A 23,492-nucleotide genomic window follows, 5' to 3' on the forward strand; every position below is an offset into this window, starting at 1 on the left:
GGTAAACTTGGTATCTCTGTAACCTGGAGCACAGGAAAGCAATCAAAAAAGCATCCAAACTCTTGCAGATCTTCTCCACATCCCAGTGCTGTTCCAAATTGTCCCACAATATAAATCCCAAAAAGGACCCAGGACTAGTTGCTCCACAGAGCCGACACTGACCAGAGAATTGTGGAACAGCCTGGGTTGGAAGGGACCTTTAAAGGTCACCCAGTCCAAACCCCTGGAATGAGCAGGGACATCTCTAACCAGATCAGATTGTTCAGCTGATAGGTTGTTCCTTTTGGTTCTAATCTTACACCCTCACAAATATCACAATGGGCAGAAAAGAGAAGGGAATGGTGAATTATTTTCCTCATTCCCATGAATCTGGGCAAACCACATCTCGAGGCAAGACCTCTCTGCTTTCCAGGACTTCGGACTGGCCATGAGCAAGGAGGGAGTTCCATACACTGCTGCCTTCCCTGGCCTCTGGAAATAAACCAGTGGAGGGGAAAACACAGCCCAGTGTGAACCTCAGACTATGGGAGAGGGAGTTAATTACCCCTCCTGAAAAAGAAGGGAAATGCATTGCAGTCACTGCTGGAATTTGTTTTCCAGACCCTTTTATCACCGACAAGAGAAAGGCAGCTCTGCTCACTGAAAGGCAGCTTTCTGTGGGGTGAGATCCTGCTGCTTCCAACGGAAGTTCTTCCTGATGGGACTAAAAGGTGATGGAAATGTTATTTACAGGCAGCCAAATTCCCAGGAAGGGAGTGGCAGGGGCAGCTCTTGGGTATCATGTGGAGTCATATTTTAATTCTTGGGAACAGCGCCCGCTCCACGCTCTGAACTCTTGCTTTTGGGGGGAATTCTGGCACCAGCTGAATGTGGGGTTGTCCTCCTTGACATTGAGGAGCCAGCTGAGATTCCAGCTGCCAGAACAAAGGCTGAGGAGCTGTGTTTAACAGCACGAGGACCCGGCTCCACATTACACACACACACGCACACACTGAGCTGTCCCCAGCATTAAAATTTCATTACAAGGAGTGCACCAGGAATAACCATTATCAATTATATATTACACGCTGCTTTAGTCTAGAAGAAATCTGATGGCTCGGGGGTTCTGCTGTGAGAAGGAGCCTCTCTTGCAGGGTTTGGAGCTGGTTGTGTGGTGGAGCTTTGTGATTCACACACAGCTCCCACTCTCCCAGCCCCGTGTCCTTACGGTGGGAACATCCACCCCAGGAGGTGCCGGGCTGGCTCTTTGTCCCGGTTCCATGCAGGTCATGCTGGGTTATCACAGGATCACAGAATGGTTTGGGTTGGAAGGGGGTTCCAGTCACACCTTCCACTGTCCCTGGCTGCTCCAAGCCCCGTCCAACCCAGCCTTGAACATTTCCAAGGACGAGGCAGCCACAGCTTCTCTGGACAACTCTCTGTGGGATGCCCAGGACAGGACAGGGATTGAGGATTGGATCTTGTGGCTTTTTGTAAAGAACTGGCTTTGCTGTCTGGATAATGCCACTGTGCCAGGAGCCCCTGGCACTTGGTCACCTGAGATGTCACCTACAGCCATGGGCACCTCCAGAGGTGGCTGTTCCTGTGCGTCTTGGACACCTCTCATGGGTGGGATGACTGGAGGTGTCTCCACTGCTGACAGAAGGTTCTTTGGTGGCCTCAGTCTCCTCTTTCAGATACTTTGGTCTAAGCACCAGACCTCACCCACATCCCAGAGCTGAGGTGTCCATGAACTTGTCCTGTATCACTTCCCTCTGAAAGCAGGGACAGCCACCCCTTCAGTGTCTACAGCACCTAAATCTCCTCTTTCCCCCAGTGCACCAGGCCTGAGGGCTGAGCAGCTTTTAAAAACCAAACCCACAAACTCTTCCACTCTCAAGTTGTTCCTCATCCCCGCCCTGAGCAGCCCTGGCCCTATGAAAAATCCGCTTGGCTTCCACTGGTTCATGTTGAGGAATAAATGCTGGCATTGTCTGAAGGCTTTCCTGTTGAACGACCCCACTCCATGGATGGCAGGCAATGAACCCCAGATCCTGCTCGATGATAATGACAGGGACACTAAGAAGTGATGGGGTGGAGGGAGGGGATGTTAAAGGGTGTTAAAATTCTTAACACTGCTATTTCAATCCAATTAATGCCCCTGTGTGCACCAAAGTACTGGATATTGTGGAAACATCAGCAGCTGGGTGGGGAACAGTCAGGACAGGGGGGTCTGCAGGACTTTATCAGAGTTTTTGGGAGGAGATCCTCAGGCAGACAGGGAAAGGACATGGGGGAATGGTTTTTAAAGTAAAAGAGGAGAGATTTAGATTAGATCTTAGGAAGAAATTCTTGGCTGTGAGGGTGGGGAGGCCCTGGCACAGGGTGCCCAGAGAAGCTGTGGCTGCCCCTGGATCCCTGGAAGTGTCCAAGGCCAGGTTGGATGGGGCTTGGATCAATGTGGGATAGTAGAAGGTGTCCCTGCCCATGGCAGGGGGTGGAATGAGATGGACTTTAAAGTCCCTTCCCACCTAAACCATTCTGTGATAAAACTATAGTGGATCCCACATTTCTCTACTGCCAACAAGCCCATGGCTGCGCTTTGAAATCCTTATTTCCCTTTCCCATCCAGTGGATCATGCCTGAGAAAGTGATTTCTCAGGATGCAGATTAAAGCAGAACAGCAGAGACCCTCCAGTGCAATTATGAAAAGGAAGTAATAAAAAATAGTAATTAAAAGTCATATTTCTGCTGGGTAAATGCCTGGGCAGGGCTGGGAGTTGTTGGAAAGAAAGATACCTGAAACACAGAGGCTGCAGCAGAGGTAGGGATGGGACAGAAAGGCTTTGTCTGCACCAGTGAAGGAAACAGGGACAGGGATTGCACCATTCCTGCTGTCACCTGTTGGCACAGCCCCTTGCACAGTTTAATCCAACAAAACAGGCCTGTAGGATGCTGGTCTCTGCTGTCACCTGCCTGTGACTCAGTTTCCTGCTGACCAGCCAGGAATGATGAGTCCTTTGGTCATCTCATCTATGTGGATGGTGGGACACACGGCATTCCAGTGTGGGTGCTGAGCTGGGGGAGGGGAAAAGCAAAGCAATTTGGGTGGCATGGAGGAGGTTTCTCCCACTGAAATGAAAACATGGGCAGAGTTTTATTCGGTTCAACCCTGAACTGAGCACATTTGACCTCCTGGAGAGGCAGTCAAGGCACAGCCTGAGGGCATCTCAGGTGGCATGTGGCACCTGGGGAAAAACTAGGAAAAAGCAACATCTGTATATGTAAATTATCCAGAGCCTCTTCTCTGAGGTCCTGAGGTCTTGTCCTGGGGCTGCCCAAACTGCAAACACTCTTCCAGCTCCTGATCCAGCAAGGATTTGCACCTCAAGGATCCTGTACCTCCTGCACCCCTGTGGGACACGGGGTCATGGGGCCCTTCTGCCCCTCCCAAGCCCTCTCAGACCTGGCCAAAATGAGACCTCTGAGCAGAGTGGTTGGCAGGTGATTGCAGCCTCCACTCTTGGAAACTTTGACCACGTTCCTGCCATGGATCTTCAGCCAGGAGAAGACACCAGTGGGACAACTGGGATGAGACCTTCCCAGGAAAGTCTTCCTGTGCCACCCATCAGCCCATTTCTGCTGTGGGGACACAGGTCCAGCCCCACAGGCAACACATGAGACCCCAGCCAGGGTGAACCTTTCAGGAAACACTCAAAAAAACCCCCCAAAGGCAAAACCCTAAAGCCTAGAGGGACTCTTTGCCTTCCTGCTGCTGAATCACCAGTGGGGAGCGGGAATTAAACAGGAGAAAATAAGAATGGAGCAGCAGCAAGTGGAGACTGTAAACACAAGGCAGATTAAAAACTTAATGGGTCTAAGCAGGCACCGGGGGAAAGCAGGAGTGGGAGGGAATGGGGCTGGCAGGGAGGGGAGGCTGGTGCTGGCTGAAAGGGCTGAGGGAAGCTCCAGCAATCCCACTGCACCCGGGGAAGGGAAACAGATGCTCTGGATTAGGAGCTGGAAGTGCAATCACTGGGCTGGGTCATTCCCAAGAGCTCAAGGGACATTTGGAGGGACAAGGTGGAAGTTCAGGACCTCCACCATCCCACTTCTTGGGGGTTTGGGGCAGGGATGGGGTGCAGACTGATGGAAGTTGTTTGAGGGGTGATGGGAATTCATGGATGTGAAGGAAGAAAAGGTTTTTCAGCCCTGTGTAAATGTTCCTGTGGCAAAGGGGAGGTGGGCTCATGGAAATCAGCCTCCTCAGGTATTAAATGAGGAGGAAGCTCAGGCCAGCCCAGGATGAGCCTGGTGGCTGAAGATGTGGAGGATTGAGGCTCAAGTCCCAGTTCTTGCAGTATCCCAGGGTTCAAAAATCCCTGCTTTTCCCATTTGTCTCCCAAATTTTCCTTTACATGCTCCAACATGAAATCACACCCAGATCTCTCTCCACACTACAAGGCAGATAAGAAATCAAATTGCTCTGTGAGTAGAAGAGCAAAGCAAGGTTGGTTTCCGAGGGATGGTGGATTCTCCAGTGTCCAGTAGAGCACAAACTCCAATGAAAGATCTACCCAAGGCTGTGGCACTCAAAAAGCCTCCCTAATGGGTGGTTTGGCAGGAATTTAAGAGGGAATATGCTCCAGGGTTGCTTTTTCTTTCACTGAGGATACTGAGGTTCCTGTTCTCTGTCCATCTGCCTGGTTGTGTGAAAGTTGTAGGATTTATCCTCTGAAAAGTCAGTGTTAAAAGTTTTGAGGGGTCCACTGTCTGTCCCTACGTACGTCTGGTTTCCTTAGGAAATAAATGTAAAGCTGTGGTGAAAGACTGCACAAAACTAAACAGGAAAACTTTGGAAACAGAAATTTGCACCTCTCAGGCAAAGAGAAGCATTTAAAATGTCTCTGAGTGAGGTTTGACTTGAAAATTTTTCTCCAGGCTCTAACACCTGGGGGGGGGGGGGCGGGGGGAAATGATTAAAAAACGGAATGCTGATGACTTTCTCTACTTGCCTGGATTTAGGATCATGGAATCATAGAATCATTTAGGTTGGAAAAGACCTTTAAGATCATAATTTTATTTACTTTCTGAGGGCCTGACATGCATCCTGGAGAACCTGAGATTGGCAATCCTTAGTTGGAGCCAGTGAACTTCAGGGCATGGGGAAAAGAGCTGTTTGATCACACCAGTGCGAGCTACTGATGGGACAGGAACCCTGGCTGGTGGCTCAGCAACCACTCCCTGCTGCTGGTGACCATGTCCCCTCCCTGCTGTGCCCATCATCCCAACCCATCTCTGAGACATCCATGGAAAAGCTGTAGCACCACACAGAGCTCAGCTGCATCCTCTTTTTGGACCTTCCCTGTGTGAGCCCACGTCCTTGTGTCCTCCTCCAAGAAAGGACCACATTCCCTGCATGGCTGCCCGTCCAACCTGGCCTTGGACACTTCCAGGGATCCAGGGGCAGCCACAGCTTCTCTGGGCACCCTGTGCCAGGGCCTCCCCACCCTCACATGGAACAATTCCTTCCCAATATCCCATCTAAACCTCCTCTCTGTCAGTCTGAAGCCATTCTCCCTTATCCTGTCACTCCATGTGTGAGTGCATCCATGGAAGTGTTCCAGAGGCTCCAAGCAAGCCCCTTCCACGCAGACCCCTGACGTGCAGGTTGACCTGCACCACACAAGGTATTAACCAGCAGTAACGGGATCCCGCCGTGACTCATCCTCACGGATCTGACAAGCCGTTGATCCCATTGATAAAAGCCCGGAGGGTTCGGGCTCCCGGCCAAATCCCTCCACTTCATTCATGGAAAAGAGGGACGGGGAGGGAAAAGGGCTGGGCTCAGGTCCAGGGAACAGAAGCACAGGCGGATCTGGCCATTGCACAGAGTCCTCCTATAGCCATGGATGGAGGCCAGGGCCACGGGAAGGAGCCGCAGCCGTCCCTGCACAACGAGGCTCCGGCCAGGAAACAGCAAGGCAGCAGAGTCCTGGGCCAGAAACTCACCTTGGGAGCGGGAAGAGGAGGAGACCCTTCAGGAAAGCCCCATTCCTAGGAAATGTCATGTCCTTCTGGACAAATCCCTCCAGTGGCACCACGAACCCAAGCAGCGCAGTTTTCCCAGTTGGATCTAGAGCCAAGCTCCAGTCTTAAACACCAGCAAGACCTCATCAGCAGGACAGGTAAGGACAAGGCAGGGGCAGTCCCTGGGTGTCGTGGGATGCAAATATTCCTTGTGCAATCCCTCGTGCATCCACATCCTTTTGTGCACCCACGGATGCTTCCAATGTTGGAAATTACTTAGGTTTCTCACAGCTTTTTCCTAATCGCTGCTGGAGATGGAAAGGCAGCCAGGGAGTTGAAACTAGGTTGTCTTTAAGGTCCCTTTCAACCCGAACCATTCTGTGATTTGATGGGATACTGGAGCATATCACACCCATGGGGACAGCAATCACAGGGGGAAAACCTGTAAATAGTAACCCCTAAATAATTCCCTGATCACCAGAGTAGTAGTTCAGAGGGATCATTCCTGCTGGAGAGATTACTGGAATAAGCACCCTCCTAGAAATGGAATTTTTTTTCATTTTTTGGCTGAACTGGTATATTCCAGCAGGGAAATGAAAGTTTGCCTTTAGAAATTCCTAGACAGCTTTCTCAGGAGATTCATAGAATCATCAAGTCATTAAGGTTGGAAAAACCCTTAAGGATCATCAAGTCCAACCATTACCCCAGCACTGCCAAGCCCACCACTGACCCATGTCCCCAAGTGCCACATCCACAGGACTTTTAAATCCCTGCAGGGATGGGAAATGCACCCCTGCCCTGGCCAGGGAATGACTTGTGCCTCAGTGCAATCTGCTTGGAAAAGGGCTGAAGAGGCAGGAAACCCTCAGTGGGTTTCAAGAGTCAGGCCAGGAGACCTGACAGCCAAGACCAGCATATTTTAAGCCACGGGGATAAGAACTGAGCCACAATCCTCTCTCAGAAGGCACACGGAGGAGCCAGGCTGGGACAGGCTGGGACACATCCCTCCAGTTTCCTCTGATAGCATCTCCAGGTTTTAGGGATGGACTGCAGGGAGTGACAACCTGTCAAGGACAAAAAGACTCTTCAGTATGACCCCACCTGGACTTTGATCCCCAGCCAAGCCTCTTGTAAGAGAGAGGTGATGGCTGGTTTGCTTTCAAAGCTGCACCAGTGGCTTAAAGCAGTGCAGCCCCCAGACTAGTGCTGGATTAGTCTCACGCCAGTGCTTTAATGTGTCTGTAAAGGTTAAGAGCTGATTCCTGGAGGTGTCAACCACGCACTGGGGCCATGCTGGGTGGGAAAGCAGAGATGACAGCTTGAAAGCAAGCAAAGGGCAGATTTAAGGAGTTTAAGCAGAGCTTTCTGAAGAGAGGGATGTTGGTCTGGGGGGCAGTGCCTGGGAGGGAAGGGGCTCAATCCCACCCCCCCACTTGGGGCTGATTATTGATCCCACAGAAGGCAGCGAGGTGAATTTGGAAAACACGAGTCTTAAACAAGGCAGACGTGCATCAGCAAGGCCAAAACACCTGCAGAGACCCCGACCCTGCTCCTGGGCCACAGCCAGCAAACCCTTGGAGAGGGATCCTCACCATTCCCCCATCCCGACGCTACCTCCGAGCCCCGCTGCAGAGTTCAGAGAAGCAGCTCCTTAAGCACTAGAGCCTGACTCCACCAAGCAGGGAGGAAAAGGAACACTTCAGGTGTAGCATCAGTCACGAGTTCCTGTGCGTGAGGGAAGTCGGTCCCAGCGTTGTGCTCCTCCCACACGAGCAGTCCCATTGAGATCCAGAGCTACTCAAGCAGGGAAAAGTCAAGCGAAGTGAGGATGTGTGGGTAGCTCTCACAGTGCTTTTAAGGTAACATTTGAGGTTGCCATCAACTTTTTTTCCCCTCTTGAAATTCACTGAGCAATTTTCTCCCTCTTGTAATCTCTTTCTTTTAATTTTTCTTTTTTTTTAAACCGAATCCACATTACAGAGAAAAATGGCAAGGAAGTGTAATTGTAGAGGAGGGGAGGGAATGCAGAGTAGGGAGAGGAGGCAGCTGTATTGACCATCTGCTATACCGCTAAAAACACCCACTTGAGTGTCTGTTTACAAATCAAGTTGCCCGTGTGAGTGGAAACAGAGGCACTTCTTCAGCAGGATCAGGCAACTGGCTGCCAGCACACTGGGTTTATTAGGGAGCAGGCTGGGGCTGGGTGAAAATGTGTGGTAGGAGAGGAACAAACCCAAAAGCTGTTCCCAACAAGGAAATACTGAGAGGCACAAGGCAGGAAAAAACAGTGCCTGCAAGGAGCTGCAAAGTGGGCCGACCCCTGAGCCAGCTGCCATTCCTAGAGGGATCCCGAGCTTTCCTGAATATGAGGCTGATCTTAAAAAAAGCCCCATAAACATTCAGCTCCAGCTTTGGCTTCATTGTTTGCCAAGGACCATGTCACAGAATCACAGAACCACAGAATGTTTTGGATTGGAAGGGACTTGAAAGATCATCTCATTTCACCCCCTGTCAACACCTTCCACCATCCCAGGTTGCTCCAAGCCCCATCCAGCCTGGCCTTGGACACTGCCAGGGAGCCAGGGGCAGCCACAGCTTCTCTGGGCACCCTGTGCCAAGGCCTCCCCACCCTGACAGGGAAGAATTTCTTCCTAATATCCAAGCTAAATCTATCCTCTTTTGGTTTAAAACAGATTCCTGTCATCCTGTCACTAACTGTCTGTGTAAAAAGTCCCTCTCCATCTTTTTTATAAGCCCCCTTTTAAGTCTGGATGCCCAGAGTGACTGATGGAGTAAATTCCAGGTGAGACCAACTCCTTTTCCCTTCTTCCCCCTTTGGACAGTGCTATATCCTCACTGCAGAAGAGCCTGAACACCTATCAGACAGCATTGTTTGGAATTTCACATCCATCTTACACAGAAATGTTAATCAAAAAGCTGCCAAACACTTTTCCAGAGGTGTGTTTAATCCCAGCAGGGATAATGAAGCATCCTGACCCCTCAGATGCCAGGTCATTGCTCCTAAGTGCCTAATGATGCAAACAAAGCTTTAAAGATGCATCGCTAACTGATTCCTGCTTCCATTTCCTCCACTGCTGGAAGAGCAGGTGCAGGAGGATCAACTGCATTTTGGGAATCTGCACACACAGCTGAGGCTGCCTCTGTTCCCGAAATCAGGGGCCCTGAGCTTCTGACACAGGCACATCTCATGTGATGCCCTTCAGAGAACCTAAGCTGGGTCTCCAGGGGCCACCTTTCCATCCCATTCCACCCTAAAAAGGGTTTGGGGGCAACAGGAATTTTAGCAACCCAGCAGTGATGTCCTGAAGGCAACTGGAGGAAAGAGCTTTCTCTGATTATGGAATTCATGGGATAGGACTTCAGGAATGGGGAGCAGTGCAGAGTTAAGAGTTGGCTAAGACTTAACTGCAACCAACTCTCCCAAATTCAGTTTCTGGGATTCTATAAAATCAGAAACCAGGTGTTTGCTGTGTTGGAAACTCATCCAGCATAGTCAAAGAGTCCCAGGAGAAGGAAATTTCAGGTGCCAGACATCAGTCAAGGAACATCTAAAGGGATTCTCTTGACTTCTTCCAACCTGGCCAGTGCTGGGCACACATGGCAACGTGTGGGAATGAGATCATGGAATTACAGGATCGATGAAGTTGGAAAAGACCTCTGAGATCTGAGTCCAAGATCCACCACTGACCCATGTCCCCAAGTGCCACATCCACCAGTGACCCATGTCCCCAAGTGCCACATCCACCACTGACCCGTGTCCCCAAGTGCCACGTCCACATGGCTTTTAAATCCCTCCAGGGATGGGGACTCCAGCACTGCCCTGAGCAGCCTTGTTCCAACACCTGACCACCCTTTCAGTGAAGAATTTTTTCCCAGTATCCCATCTAAACATCCCCTGGCACATCTTGAGGCCGTTTCCTCTTCAATCCGAGCATTTCCACAGCTGTGGATCAACACGTGGCCGTGATGTTGGTGCCCAGGGCAACCACAAGTGTTGTAAATCAAAGCTGCCCCACCGAGGTCACTCAATTTGTGTTTCTTTACATCCATGGAAAGCCTGGTTTGTATTCCAGCTCGGGCATGAGCAGGTGTCCAAGTGAGACTATAAAAATAGTGGTGGGGACACTCAGAAATGCTAAGGCAGATGGCACAGCTCCATCCCAACTCCTGCCTGCAGAAAGCCCTGGCAAACTCCTCGGGAGCCCTGGCTGACCTGTCTGCAGCCACTGCCCATTCCAGGCCGTGTAAAATCCCGGCCACATGCCAGGGATCTTCTCCCTGGCCAACAGTCCCACCAGAAGCCCGGCACACCTCTTGAGGGAAGCCCTGCCAGCCTTTTCCCCCTCACGCTGCCCTATCCAGTAGTTTTCTCTCACTGAGGAGCCCAAGGAAGAAGACCCCGTGCAAGCACAGCAATTTTTAATCTCTGACAACACCAGAGAGGCAGCCAGGCCTGTCCTGCAGCCCATGGTCAGCTGCAAGGCTGCATGAGAGCCAGATCCAGACAGCTGCCAGCCCTTCATCTCCTGCAGGAGCCGGTGTTCCCTGTCCCTTTGAACCACTGCACGTTACCAGGGAGTCAATAGAGCAGACACTGCTGATCAGCTGTTACTGCTCACTCCAAAGATGAAAACATTTAACACGAAATCAGATCTTAGAGGACAGGATTTTTTTTTTTTTTCATTATTATTATTCTCTCTCTCTCTCTTTTTTTTTATTCCCTTCCCTTTTAATTCGCTCCTTTATCTCCCAGGCCTTGATAGTGTCAGGAACTGACTGATGACTACGGTGTTAAGTTGCCTCTGGTTAAATCAAACACCGCTTCAAGCAGAGAGTTTCTGGCTGGGAGCAGTTTAGGAGTGACGTGGAGCAAGGGAATAAAAATGCCTCTTTGATGGGTGGAGGGAGCCACACTCCTGGATTGATGGAAGAAAATATCCCTGTGCCGGTTTATCCCTGTCATGTGGCACACACAGGGAGGGTGCAGATGATTTGGGCAGCTGTGAGGCAGGTGCAGGACAGGGGAGGATGATTGTAGGGACAGAAGCTCACAGAAGTGACAGCAGCCTCCACTCAGAGGGGAGAGAGGATCCTGTGCTTTGTCTTCTCACCGAGATACGCACAAAAAAAAGCCCGATGCCTCCTGCTAGAGTGAAGCTCCATAGCCTCTCTCTCTGCAGGAAGAAATCAGTGGAAATGTGAGCCCAGGGACTCATTTTGCACAGCAGCAGCTGCCTCTCAGAGGGTTGTTCAGCCACTGAACCAGCCCCATCCAGTTGTGCTTCCAGGTGCACACCCCGCTGCAAACCATTCCCATTATGCTGAGCGGCCTTTCCCGTGGCTCACAGATGTCCCAAATCTGAGCTGAGTTTCCTTCAAGGTCAGCTCCTGCCTCTGCTCCCACCAGGTGAAGCTTTTCTGGAAAGCCGGTGGACTCCTCCTGCTCCACTTTGTGCCATTTTGCATTAAAATCAACGTCACTTGGAGCAGCAAAGCTCTGCTCTTTATTCATTCAGCAGGGCTGCTCATCCCCCTCATGCAGATGAGCACCAAATACATCCTGGAAGCATCCAGGGAATCCATCCCCAACTTAAAAGAGCCATTCTGGATAACACAGAAAGCTGGAAAGTCTGAAGAAAGTGATGATTTTATTTTATTTTATTTATTTATTTTTTATTCAACACATCAGGTATGAGCCAAGCTCCCTGTGGTGAAGGCTGCATCTCCCTGGGTGTGTCCCACATCACCTTGGTGGCCAGGTGGAGTTTCCAGCATGGCTCTGAAGCCACACAGCAGCTGTGGTGTTGTCTCTGGGATATTTAAGTCCCTTGGAGCCCAAACACTTCTCCTCCCTAGTCCCTGCCCAGCTTTTTCCGTGCTGTGCACTGGAAGTTGCTGTGCTATCCCATAATTCAAACATTCATGAGATGTCCCAAGTGGGGTCACAAACCCAAACTCCCTTGAATTAAAGTTGGATCAGATCCTGTAAGATCTCACAAACTGCTCTGCCAGGTCAGACTCATCCATTTCCTGGCTCCAACAATGGTCAGTAACAGATTCCCAAGGAAAGGACAAGAGTTGGGATGAGAATTTCCATCAACTTTCCCAGCCTCCAGCAGTCTCCACATTTGGTACTATCAGAGAAGGGAACGAGCTGGGGAAGGGGCTGGAGCACCAGAAGCGGCTGAGGGAGCTGGGAAAGGGGCTCAGCCTGGAGAAAAGGAGGCTCAGGGGGGACCTTGTGGCTCTGCACAACTCCCTGACAGGAGGGGGCAGCCAGGGGGGGTCGGGCTCTGCTCCCAGGGAACAGGGACAGGATGAGAGGGAACAGCCTCAAGCTGTGCCAGGGGAGATTTAAATTGGATATTGACAACAATTTCTTCATGGAAAGGGTTGTCCAGCCCTGGCACAGCTGCCCAGGGCAGTGCTGGAGTCTCCATCCCTGGGGGGATTTAAAAGCTGTGTGGATGTGGCACTTGGGGACGTGGCTCAGTGGTGGCCTTGGCAGTGCTGGGGGAGCAGTTGCACTCAGTGATCTTAAAGGTCGTTTCCAATCTAAATAATTCCATGATTCCATCTCTGGAGTTGGACAGTAAGTTTTGGGTTTTTTTCAAATTTCCCTTATTCTAATGAGTTTTCCAGTAACGTAAACCTCCGGAATCTACTTCCCCGTTTCAGCAATGAGTTCCATGAAGAACTGGCGGGATCATAGAACCATAGAATATCCGGAGTTGGAAGGGACCCCCAAGGATCATCGTGTCCAGCTCCTGGCCCTGCACAGGACACTCCAGCAATCCCCCCTGTGCCTGGTATTAGGATGATCTCGGATGGGATGAGCCCTTCTGAGCCCTGGCATATTTTTGCAGCACCCTGGTTCCTGTCAGTGCTTTTGCCTTGATCTGCACTGCCCAAACCGGTCACCCACACCCAAACAGCACCTTTCTGGTGATGATTTCCCGAGTATGGATCCAGCATCTGGATCCTGTGGGATCTTAGTAGGTCAAACAAGTCCTGTGCCTCAGTTTCTCCTTTGTTTTGACTGCAAATGCTCTGGATCTGAGGTTGTTTCTGCTTGGATGCACAGAAAACACTGGATGTTGGATTACATCACGGGTTTCCTGGGAAGGGAGGGCAGCCAGTGGGGTTTAATTCTCCCATTAACAGCCCCTAAAATTTCCAGACACCTGGCAAAGGGCAGCTCTGCTTGCGGAGCCTGACAAATCCAACGCCTCCGGTCCCACATCCCTGCTAGGAAATAAAATGGGTCAGGGCCAGTTCTCCGAGGGCAAAGCAGCATGGCACAGCTCACATCCATATGGACAAACTCTCCCGTCCTCCAAAGCAGGCTGGCACAGAGCCTGCTGGAAAATATCCCTGCTAAACCCTCAGGCGCGCCCAGATATTGTCTGGGAGAGGGGTGGTTGGTCTGGGCCCAGCCCGTGTTTGGGATCATGGTGTGGATTTAGTGGCAGGGATGATCCCAGAGGAGGATTCAGCCTCGTACTCCTGTGCTGGTTGGTTTGTTTGTTGTGGCTCTGGGGAGCTCTGGGCCTGCACACACAGATTGTACCTGCCAGGACCCAACACCTGGGCAGCATGGCCAGGCCAAACAGTGCAGGACCCTGGAATTTGTGGGTAACTCTGCCCCAGAGTCCAAGTCCTAGGATTAATTTTCTGGTACAGACAGACCCTCCCCATCTGGATACATCCTCCATGTGCCCACCTCCCTGCCCACAGTTTCCCAGGAAAAATCTGATGAACTGGCACTCCTGCTTCCTACAGGATGCTGAAGGTGAAAGTAGCCTCATGTGGGCAGGGTTTGTTTGCACTCTGAGCCATCCCAACCCTCAAAGAAATGACAGACACAAGTACTGCAAAATAGGGGGAGTCAGGAAATCCAACAATGGTTTGGGTTGGAAGGGACATTAAAGCTCATCCAATTCCACCCCTATGACATGGGCAGGGACGCCTTCCACTAGCCCAGGGTGCTCCAAGCCGTGTCCAAACTGGCCTTGGACACTTCCAGGGATCCAGGGGCAGCCACAGCTTCTCTGGGAAACCAGTGCCAGTGTTTTATCACCCTCATCATAAAAAAATTCTTCTTTATATTTATTATAATTATCCCCTCTCTTAGTTTTAAACCACCACCCCTTGTCCTACCACTGCAGGCCCTAATGAAAGGTTTGTCCTCATCTTTCTTGCAGGGCCCAGGGCTGGATCTGTGGCAGAGCTGGAGGGTTTCTGAAAGCCTGGCTCTGTTAGGCTGCTCCAGGAGCAGGATGCTGGTGCAGGAGGAGACCCAGTCTGTGCCTCTTCACTGCAAACCCTAATTATCCCAGAGGCACGAAATAGGAAAAGGAGAGAGATCCGAAACGTGGATTTCCATTTGAGCCAATCATGGAATCATTAAGGTTGCAAAAGAGCTCTGAGATCATCGAGTCCAACCATCAACCAGCACCACCACGTTCGCCACTAAACCATGTCCCCACGTGCCACATCCACTCATCCTGAACACCTCCAGAGGTTGGGACTCACCCCTGCCCTGGGCAGCCTGTTCCAATGCCTGGCCGCCTTTTTGGTGAAGAAATTGTTCCTAATATCCAACTTAAGTCTCCCACAGCACAACTTGAGGGCATTTCCTCTTGCTCTACCACTTGTTACCTGGATCATTCCTCCTTCTCCTGTTGGCAAACCCAGTTAAAACCAGGCTTGAGTTTCAGCCTTGAGCACCCAGCTATTTATCATCTACGATGCTGTAAAATAGATTTTTCTTTCAACAGTTTTAACAGTAGGAACCATCACACTGAACCAGGCTTTGCCCGACTCCAACTTGCACCACAAACATATTCCTGCAGGAATAAATGATTCAATCCCGTAGAAATGTGACGGGGGAAAAAAGTTAATTTAGCTGCAGAACAACCCATTTTGCTTGGGGTCTTTGCAAAATGATGATGTTAATGTCCTTAATACCAAGAGATGTAGAGGTTTAGTGAGGATTTGGCTTTATAGGATAAAATCAGAATGGAAGGGATGCTCAAGGATCACCAAGTCCTACTCCTGGCCTTGCACAGGACAACTCCAACATCATGATTTCCTGGAAGTCTGAATCCATGCCAGCCTGCCTGGAAGAGGAGGGTGAGCAGAGGGCTCTGAGTGCACCCAGAGGGAACAACAACCACTGCCCAGGTATCAAAAACTTCCTCAATTTAAAAGATTCAAGGGATGAATATTTTCCACATGGAAAAGAATACACCACTGGCACAATTTGGCAAGCAACATTGAAAAGCCTTGTTTCCTGCTGTGTTTAAATGAAGATGGGTGCCCTTCTGAAACCCCCTTCTTGGGCTATTTCTTACTTCAAACCTCAGAGTCAGCTGACCACAGGTATCACAGAATCACAGAATTGTTTCGGTTGGACAAGTCCTCCAAGATCATGGAGTCCAACCAGTCCTTCAGCACCACCATATTCACCATCAAACCTTGTCCCCACGTGCCCCATCCACGTGCTTCTGAACATTTCCAAGGGATGGTGATTGCACTGTTTCGCCAGGCAGTTCCAGTCCCTGAGCACCTTTTTAGTGAAGATTTTTTTCCCCTAATATCCAGTCTCTGGATCTTAGGCTTCTCCCAACCCCCTGAGGGTGGCTAGGAACTGTTCGAGCTGGCCTGGGCCAACTTTATGTGTTTTGACTTCGTTGTGTTCCTTCCCACGAAATAACGCTGTGCACGGATGATCCAGTGCTTGTCCTACAAGGCTCCAAGCAGAACCCATGGCAGGGGGGTGGAATGAGAGGGGCTTTAAGGTCCCTTCCAACCCAAACCATTCTATGTTTCCATGACTTCTCTGGGTCCATCACCACACAACTTCTCGTTCACATCCTTCCCCTTGGCGAGTGCTCCAGCTCTGCTCCTGTGCCCTGGCTCCTCAGCACATCTGAAAGGCTTTGAGTCAACCCCGAGGGGACATTTATCATTACAGCTTTCACACTTGTATTTTTAACCTCCTTGAAGGCTTCCCAAGGATAGCCAGAGGAGGGATCCTATTTTAGGTGCACGAAGCAGATGAAAAAACCCACCAAATTAGCACTTAGTGCATTTAGCGGACTGGCAAGTGTTTGAACTGATCCTCAGGTTGGAAAGGGTTGGATTTCCTTGTGCAGAAGCCAGACAGCATCTCCTCCTCCCAAATCAAATTTCAGCCTCCAGCACCACCCCCTCGCAGGCTGTGGTTTCAGGGGATGTTTCCAAGAGCTGGGAGCACGTGCCCACCCCGTATTAGGTGAACACACACAGGGCAACATGGAAATTGCACAAACACATTCCCTTAACTCTGAGGTGCTAAAAAAGCTCCAATGCATCCTGGCAAAACGTTAGGAATCCAAACTTGCAACAGCAGCTGCTGTAAGGAGCTCAGGGACAGACAAACAGCCCATGCAGGAAGGCGCCGGGTGCTTTCTGCACGCGATCTTTTCCTGGCAGGGAAGCGCTGCCAACCCTGAAGTGTTGGGAAAAGCAAAAGCAGGTGGGAAGTGTCCCCAGAGACAGCCAGGAAGTCAGGCATGGAGGTGTTTCTAAAGCAGAGGGCACTGCCCTGTGAGCATTGAGAAACCATCGACTCCTAAGTGATGGGATGGATCACCCCCATCCAAGCTACCTCAAAACCTGCTGCAAGTTCCTGTGGTTTCCCCCAGTCCAGCTGTGGCAGAAGGAGGGTTATAAGCCAAGGGACTGGAGGAGATCATTTCTTTGGTGACCAAAGGGCGTCAGTCTCTTCTCCCAAGTAACAAGCAACAGGACAAGAGGAAACAGCCTCAGGTTGAGCCAGGGGAGGTTTATGTGGAACAATTTCTTCACAGAAAAGGTTGTGGACGCTAGCACAGCTGCCCAGAGCAGTGGTGGAATCACCATCCCTGGAGGGATTTTAAAGAAGTGTGGATGTGGTGCTTGGGGACAGGGAACAGGGAATGGCTCCACTGGCAGAGTGGTGAATCTGCCTCGGGAGGAGAACCCAGAAAGGAAATGCTTGTATGGGTTGGTATAGAATTACAGAATTATTTAGGTTGGAACAATCCTCCAAAATCGAGTCCAACTGTTAACCCAGCACTGCCAAGGAGGTGGCAGCTGTCCTGGTGTGGTTTTGGCCATCCCAGGGTGTGATCTGAAAAAGCCATTTGACCCCTGGGTTCATCAGTTTCAACCCTTGGCATCAACCAGTGCCAGGTCTCCTTGCCATGGCCCAGCCCAGGGACACCTCAACCCTCAGGGTCAAGACACAGAGGTCTCCTTGCTGGTGGCTCCATGACACAGGATGCTTCCAGCTGCTGCCCCAAACTCCTTCTACAATTCCCCCCAGCTGATGAATTTGGGATGATTTGGAAATAGATCATAGAGTCACGGAAAAGTTTGGGTGGGAAGGGAACCTTAAGGGTCCTAGCCCAACCTAGCCCAACCCCCTCCTCTGGACCTGCCTCTGAACTCTGCCCAGTCCAGCCTGGGCTCACCCTGGGTGTGCCAGGAACACCAGAAATAGGGGCCATGCTCCAGCAAGGTCTCCCAGATTGGATGGGATCAAGCTGGTCTAGAGACACTCCTGATCCCCCCTCCTTCCTCCACTTCCAGGCTACATTTTCCACCCTGTGATCAGTCCACATTTGGGTTTTTCTTTGTGTTTCCTGCTGTTTCCAAGCCAAGCCCCTGCAACTTGGCAGGAATAACCTCAGTGAGTCCATCAAGTCCATGTTCCCAACTCCACCTTCTCCACACCTCGCTCCTCAAAGCCAGCCAGGCTTATCTGACATCTTTCTGCTCCCCTCTGCACACCCAGGACATGGCAGCCCCAAGGCCAGTTCTGGAGGCCAACCTAAGCATTGTGGGGCCGGCAGAAATAATCCCATTGATGTGAATTCCCAATAAATCAGGTCTTTGTGCAAGACCTCCCATCTCTAACCAGTAATTCCAATTTAATTTGTAATACAAATGCTTTTTGCAGCACAGGATGTGCCAGCTCCTGCAAGAAGATCCCAAAGAGCAAAAGGAGGAGCAGCAGCCTCTGGGAAAGTGCTTGGTTTCAGCAGCTTTCCTGGGATGGGGCATGTGCTGGTGATTCCACTTTGGAGCAGCGCTGGAACCTCCTGCTCTTTGTTCTGAGCGAGTCAGAACTTGTGCAATTCCTCTGCATTTCCACTTCTCTCTCCTGGTGAAGCCGTGCTCATCCTCAGCTCCTGGAGCACATAGACTTTCTCAGAAAAAAAATGTATTTCCCAAGCAAAGATCCTTAGGAAAATGAGATACTTGATGAAAAGCTATCCCTTTTCCTTCCCTCCCAATTATTTTTTAAGTACTATAGGCATGAAATAAAATATTTTTATTAAAATGTCGGCAGGCAAACACAAAAAATCTGACAATATATCCTACAGCAAAGCCAAAATCAACTCTGGAAAATGACTCAAGCAGAAGAGTTAACCCCCAGCCTGTAATTTCTTTCCCAGGGAGACAGCAAATCCTCTTGAGTTCTCTGTACAGAGGGACTCCTGCAAAGTCTGGCATTATCTGATTTTATTGTTTTCAGAGTAATAACAGCCCTTCTCTAAGGCTGGGGATGGGATTTGTCCTTATAAAATGACCTTTTTGTAGGCTACAAGTAGTGAGAAAAGGACAAACTAGGAGAAAATGGACAAGATCCGTGGCTTTCTGCTGGTGGAAAGTCAGGTTTTATCCACCCTCAGCTCTGAGCCGCTCCAGAGACAAGAGTGCGGTGATCTCTGTTATCCCTTGGGATCTGCCATTTCCAGAGCTCCTGGAAACCACGTCCACAACGTGGGTTTGTTTTTCCTGCAATGGCTGAGCAATTCCTCCTCACTCTTTGGAGCAGAATGAGTCCTTTCCCTCGCTAGACCACTGCCAGTTTTCCTACAGATGCCCACACCCTTCCTGCTCTTCTTGTGACATCATTCCCTCTCCTGAAATCACACCCATCCTGTCCAGAGACAACGTTTTTTCTTCAAAGGCAGAAGGAACCATGATAGGCTGGAACATCCAAGTGCTGCTGTTCGGGTTAATCCACCCAAAATCTTTCAAATCCTGCACAGTCCCAACCAGAACATCAGCGAGGAAATTTACTCCTCATTGCCCTGGTGGGATTTTATCTCTTCTGGTCAACTGTTTCTTCCTCTGCACTACGAAAAGTCCTGGGAACAACTCTCTCTTTGTTTGAAAGGTGCAGAAGCAAAGGAAAATGGGCAAACACTGAAAAAGGAAGGATAAATTGCTTCCTAGGGTAAATCAGAGCAGGCTGGTCTGCACAAAACCCACCCCTCCACACAGAGATGACGTGAGGAACTGATGTGAGTCTTCATCACCAGTAAGAAGAAAAATTATACTTCATTTTCAAACCCACATTTTCAAGGGAGCTACAAGGAGAGGAAATGAGTCAGACGACAGAAACTGAGCTAGAAAGCATGAAGATCATCCCAAGCAAACCATCTGGGCCTGAAATGTCAGGCAGATCCTTCCTGGAGGAATCAATCAGAGCAGTCTTTCTTCCAGCGTGCACATGAGTGAGCGAGTACCTCAATTATGGCCCTGTGTTCCACTGCACACTGACCTTAAGAGCTCAGTGCTTTATAGGAAGGAGATTAATTCAATTAACACACCCAGGGGCTTCCAGCCAGGCTCAAACTGACCTGCTGACAGCGGGCATCAGGAGTAGCACAGGGCACTGCAGTTCAAATGTCCTGCTTTCCATCTGCAGCCAAGGAAAAGGGACATCACTGATACCACGAAGTGGTGTTTGTTTGAAAAACATCCCAGTGGTTTGGGGGTTTTTTTTCAGTTTTAAAGGCAAGAAACACTGGCTGCTGTACTCAGCTTAACCCAAGGCACTGAGAACAGCCCGAGCACACTGAGTCCCTGATAGGATCTGACCTTGTTCATGAAGATTGGCTGAACTGGGAAAATTGTGACCAGCAACCTGACATCCTAAAATCCTGGACTGGGTTGGAAGGAACCTTAAAGATCATCTTGTTCTACCCCCATGGGCAGGGACATCTTCCACTAGCCCAGGTTGCTCCAAGTCCTGTCCAACCTGGTCTTGGACACTTCCAGGGATGCAGGGGCAGCCACAGCTTCTCTGGGCAACCTGGGCCAGGGCCTCCCCACCCTCACAGGGGGGATTTTCTTCCTAAAATCTCACCTAAAACTCCCCTCTGACAGTTTGAAGCCATTCCCCCTTGTCCTGTCACTCTCTGCCCATGTAAAATGTCTTTCCCTCTTTTTTATAAGCCCCCTCCAAGTACTGAATTCAGGTGTCCCCACAGCCTTCTCTTCCCAAGCTGCTCTGCCATCAGCTTTCCCAAATTCTTGGCTGTGTGAATTCCATCATTTCTTCTGGGAGGAGGGAGGGAGACCTTGCAGTCATGGGGAAACACAAACAAGGTCACTTGAGCACCAGAGCATCTGCACAAGGGACACTTTCTCCCCCATCCCATCAGAGGATGACTTCCAGGGGAAGCAGCATTAATCCTAACCTGGAATACCAAATTCCACCTCATTCTACACCAAGTTTTTTAAAAATACCCTAGTCTGTGTGCAGGTGTGTTTTTCTTCTCAAGATGAGAAAAGAATCTCAGAATCACGGAATCTTTAAGGTCGGAAAAGACCTTTAAGGTCATCAAGTCCAACCACCAACCCCACACCACCACTGTGTCCTTCAATGTCCTCCATCCACAAGATTTTTGAACACTTCCAGCAATGGTGACTCCACCACTTCCCTGAGCAGCCTGTTCAGTGCTTGGCAACCTCTTCTGTGAAGAAATTTTTCCTAATACACAATCTAAACCTCCCCTGATGGACGAAGTCAAACTGGCAGGTCCCAAACCTTTCAAACACCAGTGATGCCACCAGCTCTGTCAAACCACTGGCTGTGTCCCGCCTCTCCTCCAGGCAAGACATGGATAATGCTGCATCCTTGGACAGGATTTGGTGGCTTTAATGGTGTGTAAGTGGTCACCAACACCCTGTGCCTTCACCTTTGCACAGCATCCCACTGGCTGTGCAGCAGTGCTGAAAGAGAAGGAGGTAGCAGAGATCCCAGAAAGCACTGAGGGAACTCAGGGAGAGTGGGAATTGCCGGGGTGAGCTGAATACCCAGAGGGATGGGCAGAAGGGGCTAAAAACAAGAAAGTGCTAATAACTGGGGGGTGGTTCCCCGTGCTTTTGCTCCGAGGATAGCAAGGGAGAAGCTGGGGCACTGACAGCTCTCCTCCTTCTACAGGGTATCGCAGAGCTGAGGGGAAAAAAACAAAGGAGGAGAAAAACCATCCAGTGACCTCACTGAAATTAGAAACTTAACAATGAACACGCTCCACATACAACTTGCCCGTCTCTGTCGTCAAGGAGACGGCTACAAATCTGTGTCAGCTGCAGTCCGCTCTCCAGTCCCGAAAATTCAAACGAAAAAAGGAGGGAGCGCGGGCTGGGAGGTGGGAAGAGGGAATTCCTCTGCTCGGCTTGGCTTTGATGTGCATCACGTTTAAAGGCACAGGGGACTATCCGAGCCCGATGCCGGAATGAAGCGGCGGCCGTGGAGCAGCTGATGTGTGCTGGCCACGTTTGCCTCCAGCAGAGCATCCCCCCAGCCTCCAGGACAGCATCTTCCCAGATTCCAGGACAGCATCTTCCCAGCCTCCAGGACAGCATCTCCCCAGCCTCCAGGACAGCATCTTCCCAGATTCCAGCAGAGCATCTTCCCAGCCTCCAGGACAGCATCTTCCCAGATTCCAGCAGAGCATCTTCCCAGCCTCCAGGACAGCATCTTCTCAGCCTCCAGGACAGCATCTCCCCAGCCTCCAGTACATCTTCCCAGCCTCCAGGACAGCATCTTCCCAGATTCCAGCAGAGCATCTTCCCAGCCTCCAGGACAGCATCTTCCCAGCCTCCAGGACAGCATCTTCCAAGATTCCAGAAGAGCATCTTCCCAGCCTCCAGGACAGCATCTTTCCAGCCTCCAGGACATCTTCCCAGCCTCCAGGATAGCATCTTTCAAGATTCCAGTAGAGCATCCCCCCAGCCTCCACAGGGGCTGTGTGGAAACGTCTCAGAGCCCAGGATGAACCCAACCCCACAGCGTTCCCGGCAGGATACAGAGCATCAGCATCACCCTGCAGGCAGCAAGATGAGGCAGCATCCCAGAGGGGATGGAAGGACTGGGATGAGAGCTGGGAAAGAAGTGTCTCTGGGGTCAGTGGAGGTGTTCAGTGGGAATACACCCAGAGAGGAGGTTGGTGGTGTCTTCAGGGCAAAAAGGGCAGAGTCAGACAGGAATTCCTGCTGCTGGCATGGCAGGAGGGGAGATGAAGCAGGAAGGAGAAGAATGGGACCAGAGATTTGTTTGCCCTGGGTTTAGAGGTGTCAGCTGGGATTTGGGGCATGAACACCCTCCAGGTTAGATGACTATACAGAAAAGTCATGGAAAATGGCCCTTTCAGCTAGGGAAGAGCAAAGCCAGGGGATAAAGGATGGTAAAGGTTGGAAGGGAGCACAGTGGGTCACTGGTCCAACCCCCCTGCTCCAGCAGGGTCATCCCAGAGCACAGGGCACAGGGTTGCATCCAGATGGTTCTGGAATATCTGGAGACTCCACACCTTCTCTGGGCAGCCTGTTCCAGTGCTCAGTCACTGCACAGGAAAGTTCTTCCTGAAGGCAGTGAGGAATAAACACTCCACAGGCCTTCCTGAGAATTTTCCCCCCATCTTGGCAACTCAGCCCCCACCTCTGACAATTCCTAGAATTTGGGTCAATTTTTGTATGACTGGAGGGAGTTATTGGCCAGAAATTCAGGAAAACCGAGCGAAAGCAACCTAATTTCCTCCTGCATTCATTTCCCGCTCCACAAAGTTCCCACTAATACTAAAGGGAGATTTTGGATGGATAAGGTGGAGAAGTGAGGAGCGACCCAGCAGGGGAAGACTCTTGGAAAACTGTCCCTTGGGCATGGATGCAAAACAGAAACACACTTCACAGTAATGGCAGTAACAGAGAGAGCAGAAATTCCAAATTCATTAAGCACTTCTGTGGAATAAGCCTTATTCCAGCAGGGGTGGAGTTACCTTGCTCACTGTGATGCACTGCCCAATGCATTACCACCGGATTAAGATCTAAAATGTGCGTGGAGGATTTGTTGAAATGGTCTAAATGGTCTCATTTGCTGCAAAGCAATTAATTAGAGATACATTCCCAGCCAGGTATGTTTTTAATGATATCTAGAGAATCCAGCCCAAAAAAAAAAAAAAAAAAAAAAAAGAGAGAGAGAAAGAAAAGTTTAAAGTGAGTTAAATCCATAAATTAAACAAACACATCAGTGTAATTCCTGTTTCTAGAGCATAGAGGTTCTGCTTTTCCTTTCTGAGATAAACCCTTCAGAAGGCATTTTTGCTGAATCTTGGATTTCCCCCATCAGTGAAGGG

At 50.3% G+C, this 23,492-nt stretch overlaps 1 protein-coding gene and 1 long non-coding RNA gene across 2 annotated transcripts in view; one reads left to right on the forward strand and one right to left on the reverse strand.

Annotated features, from left to right (window-relative positions):
- Positions 1-23,492, reverse strand: part of XKR6 (XK related 6) — a gene marked incomplete at its 5' end in the record, with an annotated part of 176,074 nt that overhangs the window by 91,104 nt on the left and 61,478 nt on the right. The gene's annotated exons all lie outside the window — the stretch shown is intronic.
- LOC125323035 lies at positions 1,286-22,633 on the forward strand. Its single transcript, XR_007202342.1, has 3 exons — positions 1,286-1,297; positions 16,840-16,845; positions 22,554-22,633. It is a non-coding gene; the product is annotated as an uncharacterized LOC125323035 (long non-coding RNA).

The sequence above is a fragment of the Corvus hawaiiensis genome, chromosome 3 (assembly GCF_020740725.1).
Source record: "Corvus hawaiiensis isolate bCorHaw1 chromosome 3, bCorHaw1.pri.cur, whole genome shotgun sequence".
Lineage (NCBI taxonomy): Eukaryota > Metazoa > Chordata > Aves > Passeriformes > Corvidae > Corvus > Corvus hawaiiensis.